Source organism: Dama dama, chromosome 14 (assembly GCF_033118175.1).
Source record: "Dama dama isolate Ldn47 chromosome 14, ASM3311817v1, whole genome shotgun sequence".
NCBI classification, from domain to species: domain Eukaryota; kingdom Metazoa; phylum Chordata; class Mammalia; order Artiodactyla; family Cervidae; genus Dama; species Dama dama.
The window spans coordinates 28,976,635-29,000,307 of record NC_083694.1 but is presented as its reverse complement, the minus strand read 5'-3'; the positions used below and the strand labels follow the sequence as shown (position 1 = coordinate 29,000,307).

At 39.9% G+C, this 23,673-nt stretch overlaps 1 protein-coding gene across 2 annotated transcripts in view; it reads right to left on the bottom strand.

Moving 5' to 3' along the window:
• SMYD3 (SET and MYND domain containing 3) overlaps nt 1–23,673 on the bottom strand; it is a 714,044-nt gene that overhangs the window by 166,989 nt on the left and 523,382 nt on the right. The gene's annotated exons all lie outside the window — the stretch shown is intronic.

Here is a 23,673-nt window from a genome sequence, read left to right as displayed (position 1 = left end):
TGGGGTCACAAAGACCTGGACATGACTTAGTGACTGAACAATAATGTAGAGTGTGATCCTGTTCTTTAAATATACACACAGACACACACACACACACACACACATATATATATATATATATATATATATATATATGTAATTTGTATACATTAATAAAAGAACTTAGGGTGGTTAGATGCAGAAATATCAACAACATCAAATATCAACATAAAAAACTGCCACCACCACCACCACCACCACAACAAAACCCTCAGGCTTAAACCAGCACAGTCTAATCCTCTCCATCAAGTATTCAAAATTCAGAATACAAATAATCTATTTATTGAGAACCAGAGTCTCACCATGTTAGATTTTTCATGCAAACAAACTGCCTATAGTTTCCAAATGCCACTGTGTATCTGGGGAATAACAGCAACTTATCTTTTATTCCTACAAAGGGTGAAGTACATCCTGAGTAAGTCTACGATCCAAGCCGATGACCAACCATGTGAGCACAGGGAGTAATTCAATCAGGCTACGTACGGCACATGACTTAGCACTTGAACCCCACACTGAGTGTACAGCACGGTCCTATATCCTATAAGGCGATGGGGCAAAAGAAAAGATGCAGTCACTGCACTTGGGGAACTTAAAACCTATGGAAGGGCATACACAACCACAGAAAGAGCAGGGGGCTTAAAAATCTAGGGCCTGGCCATAAATCCTGCCTCACTTAGGTATTAGGGATAGAACAAGAAAGAAAAAAATAAAAATTCCTGCCTTCATGGAGTTTAAGTACTAGCAGGGAAGACATAAATATTTGATAGAAAAATGACACGTGGATAAATGCTAAGAAAGAAAGTAAAAGGGCAGAAAAAGGTGTTCAGGAAAGTTCTTTAGGACAATTAAGCAGAAATCTGAAGGAACTCTGGAGATGAACTCTGTATGTATCTAGGTGATGGTGGTTCATGTCAAAGCAAGTTCAAAGGCCCTGAGGTGGGAATGCTCTTGGGTACAAAAAAACAGCGAGGCTGATATGGCCAAAGCAGAGTAGGTATGAGAGGGGTGAGATATGAGATCCGAGAGGTAGTTAGATCATATAGGGACTTACAGCCATGCCTGGATTTTACTGTAAATGAGACAGAAAGCCACTGTGTTTATTCTGACCAAGGAGTGACTGGATCTGATTTCTGTTTTGAAAGGATCACCCTGGCTGTTCTGTAGTGAATGGCTATAGAAACTCACAACTGGAAGTAGGGGAAATAGTTAGGAGACCAAGCCAATAGCCCAGGCAAGAGATGATGGTGGCATGGAGGTCGGTAGCTGTAGAAATGGGGATTGCTTATGGAGATGAAAAGAGCCAAGGATAATGTTCAAGTATGGGGCCTGAACAAGACTGCCATCGCCATATCTGTGAAGAAGACTGTGAACGGAGCCAGGTTTGGTTACTGGAGTTGGGAGGAGTTCCGGTGGCTTTGTTTTAGTGATGCTAAACTGTAAGTGACCTATTAGACATCAAGCCAAGACTAAGAATGAGCAAGTGGAGTTCAGGGGAACAGTTAGGGCTGGACATAGACACTCAGGACAAAACAGAACAAAACCCATCAAGAAGAAGACAGAAAAGGCCACTACAGACTTGAGATGAACCAGCAACTATAAATGGATCTGGTTTGTTGTTTTAAAGTTTCTGCAAAGGAAAAAGCAGCGATAGGAATTTCTCTAAATCAGCTTTACGTGAAAGAACATAAAGTATGAAAAAGCATTCAGTTCTTTTAGTCTCTTTCACTGTTCCAAAGAGCTCTTAGATGAAATCTAGTGCAACCTATCATGATTTGGCATTTTTCCTCTAAAAGTCTGATAAAACTGCAGTTTTAAGTCAGGAAATAAATTGGTGTACATATACATACTTTAGACACACACTCATTAAATTGCTTTAAGGGCATCTGTTTCATATTAAGCTGCAACAGTGTACTGCCTATACATATTTATGCATAAAATGGATGTTAAAAATATAGGACAAAAGATCCTGTGCTTTGTTTTCGAAACTTCATAAATATTTTTAAATGGGTATGAATCTTTTAAGGGAAATATAAATTAGAACATCTATTTTAAATGTGTAATCAGGACTTTACCTAAAACAATTCAATGAAAAGCCAGGTCAAACAAATCTAATTTACTAACTTTTGAATCAAACCAAACTTAAAAATTTTTTCTGAACCATAAAGAAACTGAAAGGTTTTTTCCAAAATAGGCATTCTGATGAAATTTTTAAAAAGGACAAGCTAACAAGGGGAAATATCAACTTGGCTCTCTCTTACTTCAGGAAACTCTTATTGATCCCAAGACTTAGCTGACTTTTACTTATCTCTTTAGCAGCATTTATCGCACTGAATCATTTATCCATTTACTTGACACAACCAGATCATAAAATACTCAGAGGGCAGTGAGAGAGTTTCATTCACCACTGTATCTCCCTGCCTAGCACAGTGCCTGGCACATGGAAGACACTAAAAAACATTTTTTTCCAAGAGATGGTTGCTTGGGTGTAGACCTCAGCAAGCCGAGAGAGTCATTATCCAAATAGGGTATGAGAAGATGCCAGAAACAAATCAAAGGTATCCTGTGGTGTGGAGAAGGGGAGATGGATATAGTTCTATACCATGAAAAAGAATAAGTAGAAGTTAACCTTCCATCTCTCTTGTCCTTAGGCATCCAACTTTTATATTTTCTGCTCATATTTCTTTGTCCATTCTTTCTGTCTATTCCAGCTCACCTTTGTCTCATCCTCTTTTCTTTCAGTTCAGTGAAGGGGAAGGCGGTAGTATCCATCAGAGGAGCAATAAGGACTTGTTTAATTCTCTGATTAAAATGCCAGAGGTCCAATACACTGAGCAAAAAATATGTATTTGGAAAATGAATGAACCAGTGAATAGATAGGTGATGGTCCTTCTCTTTTCCTTTCACTTCTCTTCCATCTTTTCTTTTTATTCTTTATTTTCTTCCCTTCTTTTCCTATTTGCACTATTTTCAATCTGTCACCATCTCTCATTCTGTCCCACTCCACAATATAAGTAGGACTGTTTTAAAGTTTTATTTAACAAATTCTTAACAAGTCCCTCATTTGTATGCTGAGAGGTGTTATGTGCTAGTGTTACTGAGCTAGCAAATAAAAGTTTAACTTTTTGCATACATCTACTTTCATTAAAAAATATTGGTTCCATTCAGTAATATGTGATTTAAGAAAGGTGTTACAGGAATTTTTTTGACATATATAACTGATAGCAATGGTGGATATGAGTTAGCCCTCAGGTTTTATCTTTTTTGCACGAAATAATAGGTAGATATTATTTCCATATGTGCACTACTAAAATTTGAAAAGAATTCCTCTTTATACCTAGAGATAAAAGAATGTATATGGAGCCAAAAATAAAAGTTTAAACATTTTCCAAAATATTATCTCTATATAAAACATTTTCTTAGGAAATTAAACAGGTTAAACAATTAAGGAATGAATATTTCACACAATAGAAAAGCCTGTTAATGGGATTATTTCTAAAGCAATTAGGTTAAAAAAATATTTTTTAAAAACTAAGCTTGACTGTTACTATAAGAATATTTCCCATGACATGAAACTAAAACATACATTTAAAGTATTTCATAATTATTGAATGTAACATTATGTGTACTCTTTATAATTTATAATTTTTCTTTTGAAATAACTGAAAGTCTTTATAAGATAAATTGTAGCTTTTCTAGATGGTAAAAACTTAGTGAATCAGTAGAAGTAGCCATGGGACATCTCTATTTTGTAAAAACAACAACAAAAACTAAAGTGAACTTTAAAATATTCTATAAACCAAATTCTTAAGTCATCTTGTTCATGTTCTAGGTCCAGAACCTGACATTTTTGTTTTGAGTTTAACAACTCCTCTGCAGCAATCGATACCACTTATTTAAATTTCAAATCTTTTGGTCAAATTTTCTGAACTAGAAGCCTTCTATTATAGTGCCAGACAAATGAAGATGTTTGAGACACAAGGGAAAATCACCAGCATAATGGCCTTTAATGACAACGCTGAACAGCCGTAAGAGAGCTTACCACGATTCAGAACAGAGTAATTCTACACCCTAACAGGAGAAGCCATCCACTTCCCAGCCGCCCCCACCCAGCCCAATTACTGATTTTTACAAAGAATTGAGTCTTGTGTGCAAGTAGCTTTAGCTGGTTTCTAGCCTACTTCAAAGACTGCTTTCAATTTCAAAATATATAAATTTTAAAACACATTTAAACATAAGGGAACTCAATTTCTGAACTGAATATAAAGTGGTTTCCTCAAAGACCATCTGCATCTCCTTAAAAATTTCTCTATTTGAAGCATAAATAGAATGCTCACGACACAGGACTTTTGACACATAGAGTTTATTAATTAGAGGGAGGGAAGGTACCTTTTCAAAAGGAAGCTTACTACACTTAGTTTTATTAAGCTCTGTGGACAGAAGGAAAGAAGAAGAGTAGGCGAATATGAAAAAGCAGGGGTTTTCATTCAAAACAACAGCCCTCCCCACTACTCCTTGAACTAACAATTCTCTAACTTCACAAGCAAGATCAGTATTTTAGTCAGGGAATATTATTCTCTTTCCATAGAATATGATCTTTTATTGAATAGGGAATTCTTTCCAAACATTCTCACAAACCTTAAGAGATTAAAATCTTTATTTCTTGCTCCCTCCTATCTGCATGGCAAATATTTACCCCTCTTTCATGACTCAAAGCAGGCCTTTCCTAATATCTCACTTTCTCCTTTGGTCACTCATTTACAGTCTTTTCCTAGCCTTGAAGATGAAGGTTTTGCAGTCTCCAGCCCAGAAGAACAATGGGAGGAGACCAGGCTGAGGAAGTTTTCTTCAAAGACAAAATCATAAATTCCAGGATCCACAAGTGTTCCCCAGGCTTACAACAGCAAGGATGGTTGTGACATCTGTTTCAATTAGAATTTGTAACAATTGATATGTAGGACAAGTGCTGCAATATATTTTCCCTTTATCAGGAAATAGCTGGTGAGCCTCCATGTTGTGTTGTGAGTGGGCTTAAGGAGGTGAGGGCAAACCAATCCGCTTGAGATCCCATCACTGAGCCGCATCTCTGCTGCACTGCAAGCCCCAAGGAGGTCTGGCCTTATAACGTTTACTGATGTGCTATTTCATTTGCAAACCTAATGGACCACTGGTTAAAGACAGCAAGCAAGGACTGCAAGGAGGAACACAAAAATAATAATTCTACAAATAAACTATATAAATAATGCTATAAATCTGATTCAAGATGTTCCATATAATGACTTTGATCGGTTGAAATTCTTACATAGCACCTCCAGACATTTCTAGCATTTAGAAAACGTTAGACAGAGAATGTATAATGAGTCCATAATCTTATTTTTAGCAGGTGACATGAACTCTATTAAAGCCTTGCGCATGCTGCGCTAAGCTGCTTCAGTCATGCCCAACTCTGTCCGCTTGCAGTGTGTTAATTTGTCACCTAAAACCTTCTCTCTTGCCTCATCACTTAGAACATGAAAATTGTGAAATCTAATCCAACTGGATTTTGAAAAGTAAATGACAGTAATGGCAAACATCGGGTCACGAAATTACGATACTGTCTTAAGGCCAAACCAAAAATACTCATTTAAAAATCTATATGTTGACACCTATGGTCAATTAATCCACAACAAAGGAGGCAAGATTACACAAAGTTGGAAAGATAGTCTCTTCAACAAAGGGCGCTGGGAAAACTGGATGGCTACATGTAAAAAAAAAGGAAATCATTCCTTAATGCCATACACAAAAATAAGCTCAAAATGGATTAAATGCCTAAATGTTAGACTGGACACTATAAAACTCTTACAAAAGAACATAGGCAGAACACTCTCTGACATAAATAGCAGCAATTATCTTTTTCAATCTGTCTCCTAGAATCATGGAAATAAAAACAAAAAATAAACAAATAGGACCTAATTAAACTCAAAAGTTCTCGCATAGCAAAGGAAACAGTAAACAAAACGAAAAGACAACCCACAGATTGGGAGAAATTATTTGCAAATGATGTGACCGACAAGGGCTTAGACTCCAAAATTTATAAAAGGCTCATGAGGCTTAACTTCACCAAAACAAACAACCCATCCAAAAAGTGGGCAGAACCTAAAGAGACATTTCTCCAAAGAAGACATGCAGATGGCCAAGAGGCACATGAAAACATGTTCAACATCACTAGTTATTAGAGAAATGCAAATCAAAACTAAACTGAGATATCCCTCAGCTCAGTCGCTCAGTCATGTCCGACTCTTTGCGACTCCATGGATTGCAGCACTCCAGGCTTCCATGTCCATCACCAACTTCTGGAGCTTCCTAAAACTCATGGCCATTGAGTCGGTGATGCCATCCAACCATATCATCCTCTGTTGCCCCCATCTCCTCCTGCCTTCAATCTTTCCAAGCATCAGGGTCTTTTCCAATGAGTCAGTTCTTCCCATCAGGTGGCCAGAGGACTGGAGTTTCAGCTTCAGCACCAGTTCTTCCAATGAACATCCAGGACTAATTTCCTTTAGGATTGACTGGTTGAATCTCCTTACAGTCCAAGGGACTCTCAAGAGTCTTCTCCAACACCACAGTTCAAAAGCATCATTCTTCAGCGCTCAGCTTTCTTTATAGTCCAACTCTCACATCCATATATAACTACTGGAAAAACCATAGCTTTGACTAGACAGACCTTAGTTGGCAAAGTAATGTCTCCATTTTTTAATATGCTGTCTAGGTTGGTTATAGCTTTTCTTCCAAGGAGCAAGTGTCTTTTAATTTCATGGCCGCAGTCACCATCTGCAGTGATTTTGGAGCCCCCCAAAATAAAGTTTGTCACTGTTTCCAATGTTTCCCCATCTAACTTTCATGAAGTGATGGGACCAGATGCCATGATCTTAGTTTTCTGAATGTTGAGTTTTAAGCCAACTTTTTCACTCTCCTCTTTGACTTTCATCAAGAGGCTCTCTAGTTCTTCTTCGCTTTCTGCCATAAGGGTGGTGTCATCTGCATATCTGAGGTTATTGATATTTCTCCCAGCAATCTTGATTCCTGCCTGTGCTTCATCCAGCCCAGCATTTGGCATGGATATCCCTTACACCAGTCAAAATAATCATCATTAAAAAATCCACAATCAATAAATGCTGGAAAAGGCATAGAGAGAAGAGAACCCTTCTACATTGTTGGTGGGAATATAAATTGGTACAGCCACTATGGAGAACAGTATGGTGGTTCCTTAAAAAACTAAAACAAAACTACCATATGACCCTGCAATCCCACTTCTGGGGATACAATCAGAGAAAATCATACTTTGAAAAGATACATGCACTCCAGGGTTCACTGCAGCACTATTTACAATAGCCAAGACATGGAAGCAACCTAATGCCCATTGACAGAGGGCTGGATAAAGAAGATGTGGTGTGTGTGTGTGTGTCTGGAGAGAGAGAGAGAGAGAGAGGAGAGAGAGGAGAGAGAGGAGAGAGAGGAGAGAGAGGAGAGAGAGAGAGGAGAGAGAGGAGAGAGAGGAGAGAGAGAGAGGAGAGAGAGAGGAGAGAGAGGAGAGAGAGAGAGGAGAGAGAGGAGAGAGAGAGCTCAGTTGGTAAAGAATCTGCCTATAACGCAGGAGACCCTTGCAATGCAGGTTCGATTCCTGGGTCGGGAAGATCTGCTGGAGAAGGGATAGGCTACCCACTCCAGTATTCTTGGGCTTCCCTTGTGGCTCAGCTGGTAAAGTATCTGTCTGCAATGCGGGAGACCTGGGTTTGATCCCTGGGCTGGGAAGATTCCCTGAAGAAGGGAAAGGCAATCCACTCCAGTATTCTTTGCCTGGAGAATTCCCTGGACTGTATAGTCCATGGGGTTGCAAACAGTCAGGGACAACTGAGTGACTTTCACTTTCAGCCATTAAAAAGAATGACATAATGTTGTAGCAACATGGATGAACCTAGAGATTGTTATACTGAGTAAAGTAAGACAGAGAAGAAATATCTTATGACATCCCTTATATGGGGAACCTAAAAAGAAAGGATACAAATTAATTTATTTACAAAACAGAAACAAATTCACAGACTTAGAGAAGGAACTTATGGTTGCTAGGGGGAAAGATGGTGAGAATGGGTAGTGAGGCTGTTTGGGATCGACACGTACACAGTGCTCTATTTAAAACGGATAACAAGCAAGGACCTCCAGTACCACACAGGGAACTCTGCTCAATGTTATGTGTCAGCCTGGATGGGAGGGGAGTCCAGGGGATAATGGATACATGTATATGTATGACTGGAACTATCACAACATTGTTAATACCTCAATACAAAATAAAGAGCATTAAAAAAAACCTATGTGTTGATAAATAATGCTGTTTTGGGTACAAAACTAACTTAAAGCAAATTAAACCATGTATACCACTTGTTCAATAGAAAAATTAAAAAACTGTCCTTGTGTTAAATGAATATTCATGTATGGATGTGAGAGTTGGATTATAAAGATAGCTGAGTGCTGAAGAATGATGCTTTTGAACTGTGGTATGGGAGAAAACTCTTCAGAGTCCCTTGGACTGCAAGGAGATCCAACCAGTCAATCCTAAAAGAAATCAGTCCTGAATATTTATTGGAAGGACTGATGCTGAAGCTGAAACTCCAATACTTTGGCCACCTGATGCAAAGAACTGACTCACTGGAATAGACCCTAATGCTTGGAAAGATTGAAGGCAGGAGGAGAAGGGGATGACAGAGGATGAGATGGTTGGATGGCATCACTGACTCAAAGGACATGTGTTTGAGTAAGCTCTAGGAGTTGGTGATGGACAGGGAAGCGTGGCGTGCTGTAGTTCATGGGGTCTCAAAGAGTCAGACACAATTTAGTGACTGAACTGAACTAAATTAATATCACTGATTTGGTAAATGTATTATAATACAACCCAGGTAATAAATAATCTTATTTAAGTAAACTAGTTTATCACATCCCATGTAACAACATATTTGGAAATGTGTGCTTCTAGACCCTGGTACATTCACGTACTGTTTCCACAACTTTAAGAGTGTCTTTCACATTTCAAGCCGTGGTCACAAATAGTGTACCCTAGACATATAGAGGGCCTCCCAGGTGGTGCTAGTGGTAAAGAACCAGCCTGCCAATGTAGGAGACATAAGAGATGCAGGTTTGATCCCTGGGTTGAGACGATCCCCTGGAAGAGGGCATGGCAACCCACTCCAGTATTTCTGCCTGGAGAATCTCATGGACAGAAGAGCCTGGTGGCCTATAGTTTATGGGGTCACAAAGAGTTAGACACAACTGAAGTGACTTCACACACATGCACACAGACATATAGAATACTCAGCATTGACTTGCCAAGGCTAAAATCAACATCAAGGTCAGTATCATAAGTGAAGGAACAGCATTCATAAATTTGGGCTTTCTGTTTTACATTTTTCCCAAGGTCAAATGATCCAGTGTTAGCAAATGAGGATTCAAAGAATGAAGCCCCTTTAGATATCATGTTTGCTTTCTAAAATCCACCCACATTTTCATTTTTAAAGGGCTTTACTCACAGCAGAACTTACTATATCTTCAACAACTGTTCTTGATAATAGAAAGCCAAACAGAAACGATATTCACAAATTTGCCCATTGTTCTTTCCCTGGGGACATTACCTGGCATTTCACCTCCTTATAAGTCATCTGATGAAAAAACCACTTACTGTAGATGTCTGTCAAGTATGTATAAAAATATAAAGTCCTGCAACATGATTTCCGCTGTTTAATTTTCCTCCCACATCCTGAGGCTCAGAACTACTATGATACTCTTAAATAAATTATTACAGGATATTGTAGGTTTCCATAGCTCTGACATAAGAGTCTTTTCTGTTAAAAATTTCATTGAGTCACACTCCTATCCAAAAAGTTTATGACCACAATGAATTCAACTCTTTTCCACAGAGCACACTTAAAGATTCTTTTGTTCGACCTGAATCGCAAAAAATGTTCTCTTACATGATCATCTAGTTTCATTATTCTCTTTCCATGTAAACAGAGCAAAAATCTACCCGTGGGCAGTCGAGTATGCTTCACTGTAATTTTTCTGAAAGTGTGTTAGTCGCTCAGTCGTGTCCAACTCTTTGCGACTCTATGGACTGTAGCCAGCCAAGCTCCTTTGTCCATGGAATTCTCCAGGCAAGAATATGGGAGGGGGTTGCCGTTTCTTTCTCCAAGGGGAGCTTCTGGACCCAGGGATTGAACCCAGGTCTCCTGCATTCTAGGCAGATTCTTTATCGTCTGAGTCACCAGGGAAGCCAATTTTTCTGAGTTCCAGTGGTACACTTCTAAATGCTAGGTGATGTGTGTCACCTGACTGAGCCTGAACTTGATAGAGCAGAGTATGCCTCAAATCATCTGTGTTTTTTCATCAAGTTAATGGAGAAAAAGAAAACTACAGAAAAACACTCCATGAGAAAGGTAATACCGAGCACTAACCAACTGCTTAATGTAATCCCCAAATGAAAGATAAATTCACATGTGATCTAAGGTTACGCTCACTATGTAGAAATTAAGGTGAGTCTTCTTTCCAGGAGAAATGTTGGCAGGTGAGGGTTTATCGTCCTGATCATACCTGACATCTCAGGGAGTAAAACCCCAGAAGCATGTATTTCACCTTAGACCACATGAAGTCTGCAGGGCTCATCTACAAGGTGCATGAACCTGTACCAGGGTGCTCTGGGGACTCAGGTTTGGAGCTGTTTCTGGCAGGCAATGGCCACGGCTGAGGAAGCACTTCAGTGGGTCAATCCTTGCGTGGTTTTCCATGCCTACCCGATCCCTGGACACTACCTGTTGGTCCATGTGAGCAGGAGCCAGGGAAGAAAGGACACCAGACAAAAGACAGTCACAACTCTACTCATGTAGTCCAACGTATGGAATGAGGCCCTGGGATGACAGTCCCTCTTGTGATCTTTCAAGATGTGCCCCTTTATCTTCAGAAACACAGAGTCAAGTAAAAGAGAAGACAAACCATGGCTTCATCCCCACCCAACCTCTTTCTCTAAGAGGTAATCAGCTTTTCTCCTGCTTCCTCCAGCCACTCTTACAAACATACACAAAACAGATGGGTGGGATTTCAAGGCAAGGACCCAAGGTGATTATTTGTCCTTTCTTCTGATGCCATTTTAAATTAAACAGCATAATGAATACATAAATGGTACTATTCCCAGCCTCTCTTCTGACCAAGAGCCTGAGTTGGTGACTGTATAAAACACCAGAATATGCCCTGCACCACTTCGGTGGTAAGCTACAGAAATTCCTAAGGGAGGACCCTCTCCCCATTCAGAGTCCATCAGAAAGTGAAGAGGAGGGTTATCTGGAAAAGCAGATTAAATGTATCTTTTCTTCTGTAACATACATTGCTGAAAATAAGGTTTGCTAGTCTTGGCTAGGCTATGGGACTCTGTAGTAACAAAGCAATACATTGTTGTTCAGTTGCTAAGTCATGTCAGACTCTTTGGGAACCCATAGACTGCAACACGCCAGGCTTCCTTGTCTTTCAGTATCTCCTGGAGTTTGCTTAAACTCATGCTCAGTGAGTCAGTGATGCCATCCAACCATCTCATCCTCTGTCACCCTTTTCTCCTCCTGTATTGAATCTTTCCCAGCATCAGGGTCTTTTCCAATGAGTTGGCTCTTCAAATCAGGTGGCCAAAGTGTTGGAGTTTCAGCTTCAGCATCAGTCCCTCCAATGAATATTCAGGGTTGATTTCCCTTAGGATTGACTGGTTTGATCTCTGTATTGTCCAAGAGACTCTCAAGAGTCTTCTCCAGCACTAGAGCTTGAAAGCATCAATTCTTAGGCACTCAGCCTTCTTTATGGTCCAACCATCACATCTGTACATGACTACTGAAAAAATCATACCTTTGACTATATGAATCTTTGTCAGCAAAGTGATGTCTCTGCTTTTTAATAAGCTGTCTAGGTTTGAAGCATGAGCTTTAAAAAGATCTTCCCTGTTTTTGTTTGAGGTTTTGATCTTCCTTGGGTAAAGAGGTCATTTATCTTTGTAAACACATAAAACATTTTTGCTTTCTCCAGTTTTCTGTTAATGGTGAAAGAATGGAAGTGAATAAAGTTCTACTGATTCTTGAGACACTAAAAAAAATTTTAAAGCAAAAAAAAAAAAAAAAAAAGATAGACAAGCCTTGGGCTGGGGAGAGAGGCTGACTGCTGGACTTGAATCTAGTCCTGACCAAATCTTCCAGTCTCTTTCCCAACACTGGCCTCTTATACTGACTTTGAATTTTCCACTCTTTGTTTTTTTTTTTTTTTCCATTTATTTTTATTAGTTGGAGGCTAATTACTTTACAATATTGTAGTGGTTTTTGCCATACATTGACATGAATCTGCCTTGGATTTACATGTATTCCCCATCCCCATCTCCCCTCCCACCTCCCTCTCCACCCGATCACATGCACCCCAATGTTCATCGCAGCACTGTTTATAATAGCCAGGACATGGAAGCAACCTAAATGCCCATCAGCAGACGAATGGATAAGGAAGCTGTGGTACATATACACCATGGAATATTACTCAGCCATTAAAAAGAATTCATTTGAATCAGTTCTAATGAGATGGATGAAACTGGAGCCCATCATACAGAGTGAAGTAAGCCAGAAAGATAAAGACCAATACAGTATACTAATGCATATATATGGAATTTAGAAAGATGGTAACGAATTTTCCACTCTTAATACCTTGATGTCCTTGTGGGGCAGGTCAATCTCTCTGTCTAGACTTGTCCCCTCTCCTTTTCCCACCTACTGAATGGACTCCCACTGATCCTTTGAGGTCCACCTGAAAAATCTCCCCTCCTGGAAGGCCTTTGGACTTGCCCAGCTGGGAAGTGAGGCCCCTGGGCCAGCACGCCTGCAGTGCTATTTACACATCCACTGCCACACTCGATGCAGGACATTATGATGAGTTTTGTACACCTGACTTCCAGGGGGGTAGGTCTTCGAGTTGATTCTTTTCTCCTCCTGGCTCAGACAGGTCCGATACATTGAGTGTGTTTAAAAAAATGTTTGCTGAATGAATGATTATGGACTGAGTACATTAGTGACTCTGTTAGCTTTTGTGACTTCTATATAGAAAAGTTCATAAACCAAGGCAATCATCACTGTACAATCAAAAAAAAAAAAAGTTCTCTTAACATCCTCCACTCTTCCACACTTTTCTCTCTCCCTATCTCCATTCCTTCCTACAACAAAGTCACTCAGCAAATCACATAGACAGGTTCTGGAAACGTAAGAAGATAGGCAGTCAGAACCCTGCGCTCAAGGACTCTGAGACCAGCACGCAAGACAGTTATATGAACTACATCACATGAGAACTGAACTAATGCCCAGTGGAGGGGTCACTAGCCAGGCCGGGTCAGGTCAGGGAAGGCTCAATGAAGATCAGATGCCAAAAGAGGGACCTGGAACCCGGAATCACGAGTGTAACTCAAACTTCTTATTCCTTCTGAGACAAAGTGGGAGAATATCGACTTATGATAAATTCTAAAAATCTGTTTCCTAAGATTGAAGAAAACTGGCATAAACTTAATACCTATACAGACCCCTTTGACTTTAAAAAGTTAAAGGTGTTGACATCTGATAACAGCAGATATTACAAAGGGAACACCAACAAGTAAAAGGAATAGGGGGCCTAGGATTTTGCCAGATGGTAGGAACTATCCATCACATTTCTTTCTTGGTTTAAAAAGGTCCACAAGCCTCTGATATGTACCTTGATTTAACTGTTTTCTCTGAAGAACCAGAAAGGGTATACTTCAATTTAAAAAAAAAAAAAGAAAAAGAAAAGAACCAGAAAGGAGATGCAAGAAGAGCGGAATCCAAGGTGTGGGCTCACATCACTGAACCCACAATTATCCAGCACAGCAAAGCCATGACTAAACCTAAATGCGTTGCCTGAGAGACAGCTGACACTTCTGCGGTGCCCTTGGAAGCACTTCTCACTTGATCTCGTCTACTTTTCCAGCCCACCAATGAGCTCTGAGAACTGTGGCTTCGTTTTAAGGATGAGGAAAAGCAGGCTCAGAGAGATCAGGGCACGTTCTCTGGGACAGATTCACTTGCCCTCACACAGCAGCAAAATGTAGTTCATCTTAGCAGAAAACTCAGTCCTGGAGGAATTATACACAGGACAGACTGGGAGAGGGAGTTCACTGAAAGGTGAGATCTGGAAGGATGGTGTACCAGGGCCTTCAGATACGAGGATTTATTCATTCATTTATTAAGGGCCTTTTACATGCCGAAAGCTCAGCTGGTAAAGAATTCACCTGCAATGAGGGAGACCCCGGTTCGATTCCTGGGTTGGGAAGATCCCCTGGAGAATGGATAGGCTACCCACTCCAGTATTCTTGGACTTCCCTAGTGGCTCAGCTGGTAAAGAATCCACCTGCAATGTGAGAGACCTGGGTTCGATCACTGGGTTGGGAAGATGCCCTGGAGAAGGGAAACGTGACCCACTCCAGTATTCTTGCCTGGAGAATTCCTTGGGGTCACTAAGAGTCAGACAGAACTGAGTGAATTTCACCATGCACCAAAGCACCAGGAGCAAGGAGCAAACGCTACCCCTTCCACCATTTTGCCTGGTGATCCCAGTGAAACCAACAAGTAAAACAAATGCCACTTTTCTCTCCAGTTCTGACAAATTTTAGCCTTCCTCAGCCAAAGATTATTTTCCTGACTACTGACCATATTTCTTTATAAGTCACTATGTCAAAATACAAGTTGCAATAATGCAGGGCACCACTCTGATCTGTCAGGTCAATTTAGAAACACATGAGTCCCCTGCTCTTCCGCAGCCCTGGGAGGCAGGTTGGCCTCCCCGTCCGCTGATCATTCACACGAAGGATTGTTGGGGATTACTGAAGACCAGCTGGGAAATGTCAAGTAAAATGGATGGCTTTTGAATTTTCCACTCTCCCACTGTCTGACTGCAGCCCACCGCCTTCACCAAATTAGTGCCACGAAGAGAGGGATGCTCTCTCCCAGCGCCGTCTGGAAAGATCAATCAGCTATAAAAGAGCGAGCGGCTGAAGAAAGAAGGAGAAAATGAGGCCCAGGATACTCTGTCACGTGACTGTCATGGTATCTGCAGGCACTCACACAGGGAGGGATCAGAGACAGAATCTGGAAAGAACTCCTTCCCACATGGTCCTCTCTCCGAAATAACCATGATCGCTTTCTCTCCTTTCATGAATGCCTTCTGCCTTCCCACTTGATCACATTTAAACATCAGGGAATCTGTATTTTTTATGTGGGATGAAATGTGCTACATCAGGTATGTGCTTGCATTTCTATGGGCTTCCCTGGTGACTAAGTTGGTAAAGAATCTCTGCCTGCAATGCAGAGCACCCAGATTCCATCCTTGGGTCAGGAAGATTCTCCAGAGAAGGAAATGGTAACCCACTGCAGTATTCTTGCCTGGGAAATCCCATAAACAGAGGAGCCTGGTGAGCTACAGTCCATGGGGTCGCGAGACCTAGACACAACTTAGCGACTAAACCACCATCACTGCATTTCTACACTATTGGCCAATTAGTTTAGATTAGGAAGAGCCCAAAAATAAAAGACCAGAATTTATCAGAAAGCTATAAACCAGAGGAATTATGAGGATTAAGTGAGATAATACATGCAGGCCTCGGAAAGTCTCCTGGCACACAGGAAGCTTAGTGAATAGTAGCAAGATCATTATTACTGTCCAGTTTAATAACTATAAGACAAACTCAATAATTAGTAAGATACACCATGTATATAACACCACTAGGAAAAAACACAACCAAACTATGTGAGGTTGTGAGTCATATAGAACAGATTCCAATTTCAGAGATGTAAAATTATAAAAAATATGCAGCTTGGAATGGATAAAATACAACATCACTCTGTAGAGCTCCAGGTTCCTGGAAGAACATCAGTTGATGTCGATAAACAGCTGGTATCTGAGGATGTCTATGTCAGCACAGCCACATCACGCCCTGAGTTTCTGACCTCTCAGATCCTCTCCCACCAACAGATTGGGCTGCTCCCCTCAACTCTTAATATCACTCAAAGGCATTCACCACCACGGTCAGTTCATTGTTTTCACCATCTTCAGAATCAGTCATCACAAAACAGACTATTGTAAGTCACTCAAAACCCAAAGGACAATCGTGATATAAAGTTACATCACTTGAGCCAAGTCAACTGTCTTGCAAATTTAGCTACACTCTGGAGGCTGACCTAAGGCACATATGTTCCCAGTATCTTCTTTCAATACTCAGTTAAGCAGTGCAATTTCCCCTGGAAAGGAATTTGTTACTTTAAAGCCCAAACTCACATTTCCCCCCCACCTACCATATAGCTCTCTCTAAATAACCAAGTGAAAGCACTTTTGACGACAGTTTGGGTAGAGGCACTGCAGACAGATTTCCAAGTCACTCATCATTAGCCTGACAAGTCATACAGATAGGAATTGAATGCACCAGAATCTTAGTAAGTTTTCAACAAGAGTACTGGCCTTCAAGACTACTTAACACATAAGGAACTGAGAAAGATACACAAAGACATAAACAGAAACCACACAGGACTTGAAGAAAGAAAAGGCAAGTTGTTTCTACAACATCCTTGTCACTTCACTGCCAAAGAGTGGATAATCTTCTAAAGCCCCAGCCAGAGTCCTTGGTGACCAAGAGTGCATTGCATTCCTTGGTTATACAAATATCTGAGAATGAAATGTCCACCTAATGCTCCCCTTATCATAATGCAAATATACTCTTCAGATATATTTTTAAGAATACCTCTTAATGACCATAGACGAATCCTAACTATTAAAAATCAGATTATGCTGCCTGTGGTCTGGCCATGCAAACTCCCCACTTCCCTTGCATTGTCCTTAATAATGATCACTCTCAGAGTTGCCTACACAAAGAAGAAACATCTGAACTTCCTAATTTGTGAGATCCAGCAGTCCACCCTTATGATCACAAAAGAGTAAAGTTTTTCTTTGCTTAGGTTATACAATTTTAATTAGCTTTTTAAATGAAAAATAAAATTCCAAATGATTCTTTCTTTCCCTCCAGCCTTATTTTGCACATACTCTCTCCTCATTTTCTAGCAACATCTAAATGCAAAACAGAACATATTCACTGAAGGAAACAGAGTTTGATAATTAAAGCAAATAGAACTGAATTTGCATATGTAAGGTTTCTAACTTTGAATTTAGAGACAATGAGTAGAGAATTAATCTGCTGTTTGTGAAAAAAAAAAATCAGTAAGTTATCAGTGGCAGGAAAAGAAATGTTGGTTTCAAAGAAAATAACACAGAAATACCCCTATGTGAAGATTATTATTACAAAGACTATTTGAAGGGGAAAAAATAAACCAAAGCATTATCAATAAAAGATAAGTTCACAAAACTGAAATGCAAGGATAATTTTGGGAAATGGAGCAAAAACGAAATAGAAAGGGAAAAGGCATGCAAAGGAAACAGTAAGTTGACAACAAAAAAGTCACAAGGATAGTAAACATAAGTATGAGGATTACTAATTTCTAGTATGTATTTGGTTTGTCATGAAAAAAATAAAAGATTGACAGGAATAGGAAAAAAGACAATGATTTTTACATGACTGCCTCATAATAATTCAGTTCAGTAAGTCAGAGAGGTGATTTTCAGAAGCAAATCAATGAAGATGCAGCTTACAGGTAAATGCGGAGAGTATAGTGTGGTGGGCACTATTGTTACCACTTGTCTAATCTGAGCAGATTGTGAAACATGCTCCCCAGATGCTCCTGCTACTGATTAAAGAAAGGTATCTCCCCCTCCCCCTCACTTCCACCATGGAGAAGATTCTGTGCAAAAGAAACGCTGAAAGTTGACACCCACTAACCATATGTTTTGTAACATAGTGTAGACAGAGCAAGTTTTACTAGGCTAAAGGCAAACAAAGCGTTGGCTACCCACAGCAGCAGAGAGTTGTAAAACTCTCTAAAATGAAGAGCCTCAACTTCCCAAATGCCCTATACATGTTGGACTGTCACCTTCCAGCCAATGCCTTTTGAACATACACAGCTACGTTTCCTTATGCAGGGGTCAGTGCATACCTAAATGATATACCAAGGCAAAGACTAAATATAATTTCTGTTGAGGAAGGCACTAGAATCAAAACAGAAAGGCAGTTATCAGATAGAATAGGTAGCAATTAGAGGCTGAGCAGGAGGCTGTAGGAATCTAAAACAAAGGAGCTTGGCAAGCATGTAATCATGAAATCCCCAAAACACCCCAGAAATTGATAAAAATAAATACCTTTGGGTAAAGTGTTGTTATGTCCCGAAAGAGGAATTCAAGACAGTTAGACCTCTTTGGTCCAGTGTATTTGAAGAAAGAAACAAAGTAAGGTGAGATGTTTTTCTTCCATACTTAAATTTACTATAATTGGGAAATCTGTCTACACTGATATACTGGACTCCAACTATATAAAATCTTTAAATAAACTAAAAATATTTTTCAGGATGTTATTCTGAGGAGAGGCAGTAGGGATAGAAAATGTCAAGAACACGAGCTTACATGTAGGGTTCAGTGTTCAAGAATGAACAGCAAAAATAACAAAAAACTGACTCAATGGACATGAATCTGAGTAAATGCAGGAAGATGGTGAAGGCCAGGGGGACCCTGATGCAATGCAGTCCATGGGGTCACAAAGAGTCAGACATGACTTTGTGACTGAACAACAATAAATACTTTCTGAAGTATATTATGTGATTAGTTTTTGGCCTGTTCTTCAACTATAGTACTACTTACCATAAATGAAGCCTAGAAGCTCAACACCAAGTTAAGGTTAAAATATGTTTAGTAAGTTGTACCTACCAATACCCATAGAACTTCAGAAAGATTTTCAACAATGATTTTTGTTGAAATTTTAAGAGATTTTCTGTTTAACTTTTTTGGAACACAATAATCCTCTTTACCTTGAATAATTAAAAATAAAATAGCTAATGGATGTGCTGAGTGAGTGAGTGAAGTCATTCAGTTGTATCCGACTCTTTGCGACCCCATGGACTGTAGTCACCAGGCTTCTCTGTCCATGGATTTCCCTGGCAAGAATACTGGAGTGGGTTGCCATTTCCTTCTCCAGGGGATCGTCCAGACTCAGGGATAGAATTCAGGTCTCCCGCATTGCAGGCAGACTCTTCACCGTTTGAACCACCAGGGAATCCCAATGGATGTAATACTTTTAAGTGAAAAGAAACTAAAGTGTAGCGCATGAGGTACCTTTACATGTTAAGGCACTGATGTGATTAAATCGGATAAGTGATCAAATCTTGAGTTATCAACATTGTAATTAGGAAAAGTATATTTCTCCTTAGTCTTTACCCATTTGCCCTGGTACAAATATTTGTTGCAAATACTGCTAATCTTTCCCAGATAAATGTTTTAAAGATGTTACGTAAAATGCACTTGGTAACGCCTTTCCTCAGTTGCTTGCTATATGGCAATTAAATAAATACAAGGATGCAGATCAAGATGGGACAGATGCAGGAGTCAATGTAAAACCAGGGCAAAAAGATAAGATGAAGAAAGCAGTAGATCATTCCGAATTCAATTTCCAATCAGGTCATATCTCTGTGTTAGCTCTCACGTTCATCCCTTTCTTTCCATTTCCACTGCTTCATGATCTTTTGCTTGCAACTTTCCAAGGTAGGCTCTCTGCGAACTCTCCCATTCCCTACATCTTTTCCCAATCCATTCTTCAAAATGCTACTAGATAAAGAGAAATCTGAGATCCACTGAGTAGTTGCAGAATAAAGACAAAGTTCTTTAGCATGACATGAAAGGTCCTGAGTTTAGCCGCATCCCTTCTTCCCTCTGCATCCACTGGCCTCATTGTCATCCTCAGTCATGCCCGGTACTCAAGGGATGTTACATTTTTGTTTATAGTGTTTCCTATTTTTTTTTTTAAATAATTTCATTTATTACTTATTTTGTGCTGGGTCTTCACTGCTGCGCAGGTTTTTGTCTGCTTGTGGCGGGGGTAGAGAGCAGTGGGGGCTACTCTCCAGCTGTGGAATGTGGGCTCACTGCCGGGGCTTCTCTCATTGCAGAGCACAGGCTCTAAGGCGCTCCGGCTTCAGTAGTTGCAGCTCCTGGGCTCTAGGGCACAGGTTCAATGGTTGCGGCACAGGGCTTTGTTGCCCCGGGGTTTGTGGGATCTTCCCAGATCAGGGATCAAACCAGTGTCTCCTGCATTGGCAGGCGGATTCTGTACAACTGAGACATCAGGGGAAGCCCTACAGTGTCTCCTCTTTAAGATAATTCTTCCCTCATGATCTACGTAGTTCATAATTTTATTCATCTAGCAAGACCCAGCTTATGACACCTCCTTTAAGCAGCTTTCCTATAACCTATCAATTTTATTTCTCTATACTCTCATAGCACTTTACTCATATGGCATGTATCATATTCTACTTTGAACTGAAACTGTGTAATTGAAATTATGTAAAAATTAATCTTTACATGGGACTATAAGCAACTGAACACCACGAGTCATATCTCTCAAGCACTTTGTGGCATTTATTTGCTAATATGTCTTTTCTATTTCAATAAACCATAAATTTCTTGAGGTCATGATCCACACCTCCCTCTAAAAATTTTAAATAAAAATTAAATATATATAGAAAATATAATAATATAAATATATGTCAAGGTTCCATTTACTTACTAAATAAACAGAAATTAACCAGAACTTCCTGTATGGGTGGAACAGTACAGTAGCTTTTGTGCTTCCCCCATCTCACTCTCTCTCCATCTTCCTGAAATTATCGCTGTCTTAATTTTGTGTAACTTATTCCCTTGTTTTTATGATAGTCTTATCCCATATGCATGTGTCCTTAAACAACATGTTTATTTTTCATGCTTTTGGTTTCCTATGAATGGTATCATACTGATTTCTTACTGTGTTGCAACTTATATGTGTTTGGTTTTTGGCTCAACATTATGCTCCTAAGATTCACATATGTTGATCTGTGTAGCTATAGTTTATTCATTTTCACTACCTAAGACAATCTCCTGCAAAGGATCTCTGAGAGACACATACAAGAAAAATGTCCATAGTAACATCATTTATAAATGTAAAAACTGAATGTTTCTTATCAGGAGGATATGTAAATAAATCAAGATATTTTCCACACTTGTACTTACTAATGTGTCTGGCACACAGTAAGTATCCATAAGTATTTTTTAAATAAATAAATGGACTTGAGGAAAAACAACAAGTGATTCACCATCGCCTCTCTCTGCAAGCCCAACACACAACACACACTCATATGCTCAGTAAATATCTGAGACATTTATTTGCAAAATCAGGTTAGCCCCTAAGGCTGGCACTGGACAGGTACTCAGATAAACTGACAACTTTGATAAACTATACCGAGCAGGTGAGAGAACAAAGTGGAAACTGCGATGTGGCAATCCCTGACGGCTCAGTGGTAAAGAGTCTGCCTGCCAAGCTGGAGACCCAGGTTTGATCCCTGGGTCGGGAAGATCATCTGGAGGGCATGGCAACCCACTCCAGTATTCTTGCCTGGAGAATCCCATGGACAGAGGAGCCTGGCAGACTACAGTACATGGGGTTGCAAAAGAGTCAGACACGACTGAGCGACTAAACAACAATGCCTACCACAAGTTAGGTGGATGGAGTGTTACACTTAATGGTGTTAATTCTACCTGCTGACTTTTGAGCCCCTACAAACCATGGTGGCTCATAGGCACCCTCCTCACTCTCTGCAACCCACCCTCTCCCCCACCTCCTCATCTCCTTTTCTACTCTCTTCTGAATGAATTTGCTCTGCTATACCTGGGAAGGATTAGGGATGGTGGTAAGAACTGACCTTTGCATTTCCATTCTCTGCCTACCCATCTCAAGCTGACTTGCTCTAGTGATAACTACATTCTCTTAGGCAAAGATCTGTCTCTCCACTGTGTCACCATTTGAACATTGCAGATCCATTTTCACTTGCAGCTGAACTACCCTGCCTTTTGCCTTAACATATTTGATGTCAGCTCTTCAGTAAAACTTAGAAAAAATGATCACCATCCCAGCATGCTATTAGTCTATTCCTCATTTTACTGAAATATAAACTAATTCTCAGGATAACACTAATGGTGAAGATGCAGGGGAAGACAAATTACATCAAACCAAATGAATATGTGTTTATCTGCAGCCCTGGTCAATTTACTTTCAAAAGAATTAGTATAGAAAATGATGAAAAGGGATTAAATCCAAAGGTAAAGAAAAGACTGTCAACTACAGACAAGTTTTTCCATGAAACTGAGTATTATTCATAGAAGTTCATCTCACTTTGAGATTTGCTGTCATCATTTTACCATGGTTATAATTTAGACCTGACTATTTAGCCAAAAAAAAAAAAAAAAAAAAAGGCAGGGGACTGCTGTGGAAAGGAAGGAAGGAAGGGGAAAAGTCATTATTCTGACACAGCAAATATACAAATACAAAGCCACACACATCATGCTCTCCTTCACTTCCGTTTCATCATTAAATCTCCCTCACCCGCTTTCCCATGGCTCCACTAGTCTCATTTCCTCTTCCCCATCTCCCTTGCCTCTCTTGCTAAAGATCCTTGGACAGGATTAGAGAGTAGCCAGTCCTTACTTTTTAACTTCAACTTTTCTCCAGGCAAGGCTTTTCCTTTCTAATTTGAGTTACCATTTCACTGCAAATAATTCAACTCTTTTACACTCTGGGGTCTTTCTTAGGATGGCTATATTTCTCCCACGTGCTTTTAGCTAAAGCATATCCTCTGCTGCAGACATATTGCTACTACACTTGAGTAGGTTCAAAATCCTTCTTCAAACAAAATATATATATCATATAAACACTGTCTCCTCCACATACTTCAATCAAATCCAGTGGCTTCCCTGACCTTTTTGTCTAACTCTCTCAGAAATCCTCATCATCTCACTCTCTTAGTTAGTCTGCTAAAAGCAGGATATCTGGAAAAATCATAACTTACCTTTCTAATCACTTTCTCTCTCAAAGCCTTAGGAAGTAATAAGGGCAATCTTTACTTTGGATTTAATTTCACTCCATAATGCAGAAATGTATGGTTTGGTAAAAGTGACAGGATCCTTGCCAAAAAAAAAAACCCCAAAAACAAAACAGTCTGATGTTAGAGTTTACAATAGCCAAGGTAGGGCCTCTGGATGTAATTATTAGAGAATTCAGGAAAAGAGGAGAAAGATTTTTAACAGCTATAGTGAGTCAGGAACTATGTGAGGTGCTTTCATGTATCCTTTTATCTAAACAAAAGTTGGGAAAAATTACTACCACCCTCAATTTACAGATGAAGAAACTAACGCCTAGAAAGGCCTCATACTGGTGTCAGGATTTGAACTTAGAGTTTTCTGATCATCACGCTCCAAAGCAGGACAAGTTAAATTTGAAGGCATCTTAAGGTGGCTCAGATGGTAAAGAATCTGCCTGCAATGCAGGTGACTGGGGTTCAATCTCTGGGTCAGGAAGATCCCCTGGAGAAGGGAATGGCAACTCACTCCAGTATTTTTGCCTAGCAAATTTCATGGACAGAGGAG